The sequence below is a fragment of the Triticum dicoccoides genome, chromosome 3B (assembly GCF_002162155.2).
Source record: "Triticum dicoccoides isolate Atlit2015 ecotype Zavitan chromosome 3B, WEW_v2.0, whole genome shotgun sequence".
In the NCBI taxonomy this organism is placed as follows: Eukaryota; Viridiplantae; Streptophyta; class Magnoliopsida; order Poales; family Poaceae; genus Triticum; species Triticum dicoccoides.
The window spans coordinates 621408392-621412584 of NC_041385.1; positions in this window are offsets into that span (position 1 = coordinate 621408392).

Genomic DNA, 4193 nt, shown 5'->3' on the forward strand with positions numbered 1-4193 from the left:
CCTTCATCCTTTCCTCACTGGGGCAATGCTCTAATAATGATGATCATCACACTTTTATTTACTTACAACTCAATATTACAACTCGATATCTCGAACAAAGATATGACTCTATATGAATGCTTCTAGCGGTGTACCGGGATGTGCAATGATCTAGCATAGCAATGACATCAAAAAACGGACAAGCCATGAAAACATCATGCTAGCTATCTTACGATCATGCAAAGCAATATGACAATGAATGCTCAAGTCACGTATATGATGATGATGGAAGTTGCATGGCAATATATCTCGGAATGTCTATGGAAATGCCATGATAGGTAGGTATGGTGGCTGTTTTGAGGAAGGTAAATAATGGGTTCATGATACCGGCGAAAGTTGCACGGCACAATAGAGGCTAGCAAAGTGGAAGGGTGAGTGTGCGTATATCCATGGACTCACATTAGTCATAAAGAACTCATATACTTATTGCAAAAGTCTACTTGCCCTCGAAGCAAATTACTACTATGCATGCTCCTAGGGGAAGGGTTGGTAGGAGTTAACCATCGCGCGATCCCGACCTCCACTCATAAGGAAAGCAATCAACACTACTAGAAAAAGGGCTATAGATGGGATTGACACTAATGGTGCACCAGACAAGTGGTGCGCCATTAGTATATACTAATGGCGCACCACCTTCTGATGCGCCATTAGTGTTGAAACTACTAATGGCGCACCTGGCCCACGGTGCGCCATTAGTATCAATTTTTTTTTTGAACTAGTGCGCCTGTCCAAACATACTAATGGCTCATCCATGGGAAGTGCGCCATTGCTAGTTGTAACTAGTAATGGCGCACCTGCCAGAAAGTGCGCCACTAATGTTGTTTTTTTTATTTTTTTATTCCTTTTTTTGCAAAACTACTAATGGCGCACTCACCCGCGGTAACTAGTAATGGCGCACCGTGGGGGAGTGCGCCATTAGTATGTTTTTTTTGCAAAACTACTAATGGCGCACCACCAGGGGGTGCGCCATTAGTAACCTGGAGTACTAATGGCGCATTTGTGGTTGGTGCGCCATTAGTAAGTGGGCAGCAACAAGATATTTTGGACAGCCTATCCTCCCACACTCACTTTCTCCCCACTTCATTCTCTCCACCGCCTCCTCCTTGTCTCGGGTGCCTCCTCTTTTTCACCTCATTTCCACCATAGATTCATTCAAATTAAGTGGTTAAGTTACCTTGTTTTGATAGGTAAGTAAGGGGGGAGGCTATATTTATGTTGTTCTCCCTACAACAATGTGCACATGCACTTTTTATGGCCTAGCTAGATCTATGTGTGTTTGTGGTGTTGCATATGTTTGTGGTGTTGCATATGTGTTTGTGTTTGGAGGTGTACTGGTATTTGAAATGCGATAGTTGCCAATATTTTGCCGGAATGTTGATTCATTTCCGTTTCGGCGAGAATTTTGGCATTAAGCATTCTTTTTGGTCCTATTTTTAGGGAAAGTCATGCCAATTTTTTCTTGGTTCTAAAATATCGTTTTGCTCTACCCCGCAGGCGACCATGGTCCGCATGATGACCGAAGGCATCGTGAATAGGTTTTTGAGGTCCGCGAAGGCCGAGATGCTTCAAAAGAACGAGACGGAGATAAGATGTCCGTGTCGAAGATGCAAGCTGAAGAGCCTTATTGCGGACCCGGATTCCAGGCAGGTGCGGGACCACCTGCTCTTGCGTGGTTTCATGGATGGCTATCGGTGGCAAGGTGATGAAGATGACTACGAAGTTGTCCATGGGGGCCGGGCAAGAAATGAGGAAGGGCAGCAAGACAACCACCGCGGCTCGGGCGGGCGAGAAGACGAAGAATCCCGAGGAGATGATCACGACGGTGATGCTGTACACAGTCATCATGTAGAAGATGCAGGACATGATGATGATGCCTGCGGAGCAGACGACGCTGGACCATCGACGGGCTGGGTGCAGGACCCTCATATTCAAGAGCTGCTTCTCAAGCAGACGGATAACGCAAGAGCTGTCGCTCGAGAGAAAGCCAAGATGGATCAACTTGAGTTAGACGCGGTTACTCCATTGTATGAAGGATGCAGGCCCGAGGATACCCGCCTGAAAGTAACGCTCATGGCTTTGGAGATCAAGGTAAAACACAAAATGACCGACGCATGCTTCGACGAGAACATGTCATTCTGGCACGAATGTCTTCCCAAGGGGAACAAGTGCCCGACCAGTTTGGAGGAGGCGAAGAAAATCGTGTGTCCTCTGGATTTACCGCACGTGAAATACCATGTGTGCATGAACAATTGCATCATTTATCAGGACGAGCACGCGGAGTCTACTATATGTCCGGTGTGCGGTGTCACTCGATACAAGAAGAGGAAGAAAGCTCCTCGAATGGTGTGGTACTTTCCGATCACTCCTCGTCTGTAGCGGTATTTCGCGGATCCTAAGGTAGCAAAGCTCCTGCGTTGGCACGCGGATAGGGAGGAGAAGAAGCGAGAAGATGACGCAAATGATCCGGAGATATATAAAAAAGACAAGATGCTGAGTCACCCTAAGGATGCGAGCCAGTGGCAAGCGTTGAACTTCGAAGACCCAGAATTTGGGAACGATCCAAGGAACATCATGCTGGGCGCGAGCACCGATGGAGTCAATCCGTTTGGCAGCCAGAGAAGCACACATAGCACCTGGCCTGTGTTTGTGTGGATGTACAACCTTCCCCCCTGGTTGTGCATGAAGAGGAAGTACATTCACATGAGTATGCTAATTGAAGGGCCGAAACAACCAGGGAACGAGATCAATCTGTATCTGGGGCTGCTGAAAGAGGAGCTTGACACGCTGTGGAAAATGCCAGCCAATACGTGGGACACCGCAGAGAAAGAATATTTCCCTATGAGAGCCGCACTGCTCACGACGGTGCACGACTATCTTGGTTACGGATATCTTGCGGGGTAGGTAGTCCACGGGTTTTCTGGATGCGTAAGGTGCATGGATGACACAACGTATCGCCAGCTAGATAGAGATCCCGGGTCTTCGAAAACCGTGTTCATGGGACATAGAAGGTGGCTTCGCGACGATGACCCGTGGAGGAAACGCAAGGATCTGTTCGATGGTGAAAACGAACCCCGAAAACGCCCGTGTACGAGGAGCGGCGAGGAAATAGACAAGCTGTTGAAAAATTGGAAAGACTGCCCACTGCCGGGAAAGAAGCAAAAGGTGCCAGAGCCGGGAAAGAAGCGAAAGGCGCCAGAGCCGCTGCTGAAGGTATGGAAAATGAGGTCTGTTTTCTGGGACTTGCCGTACTGGAAGATCCACCGTGTGCCTCACAGCCTTGATGTCATGCATATCACGAAGAACGTGTGCGAGAGTCTGCTTGGTACCCTGCTCAACATGCCAGAGCGGACCAAAGATGGGCCGAAAGCAAGGGCAGACTTGAAATCAATGGGCATCAGGTAGGAGCTTCACGCTATATATGATGATGATGATGATGATGATGATGATGATGATGATGATGATGATGATGATGATGATGATGAGGCGAAGCAGGACACAGAAAGTCGTCGCAAAGGCAAAAAGGCCAAGAAGACCGGAAATGACTACCCTCCCGCGTGCTTCACTCTAAGTCATGACTACCCTCTCACGACTGTCATGTGCTGATGACCTAGATACTTCCAGTTGCAATCCGTGGGATCATGGACGCGCACGTCCGTGAAACGCTATTTGGCCTATGCAACTTCTTCGACGTCATCTCTCGGAAGTCGATTGGCGTGAGGCAACTCAGAAGGCTACAGGAAGAGATCGTGGTGATACTATGCGAGCTTGAGATGTACTTCCCGCCCGCATTCTTCAACGTTATGGTGCATCTGCTGGTCCATATAGTGGAGGATATCATCCAACTCGGGCCGACGTTCCTGCACAGCATGATGCCGTTCGAAAGGATGAATGGTGTCATCAAAGGATACGTTCGCAACATGTCACGTCCAGAAGGAAGCATAGCCAGGGGCTTTCTGACCGAAGAGTGCATCTCCTACTGCACGAATTATCTAGGCATCGAGAACCCCGTTGGTCTGCCCGTCAACAGGCACCTCGGCAGGCTCGCTGGATGGGGTCACCGTGAGGGTCGCCGCGAAATGCATGTCGACTTCGAGGGTCGACTCGCCGACTTTGAAAGAGCAAACCTAGTCGCGCTACAACACATAGATGTGGTC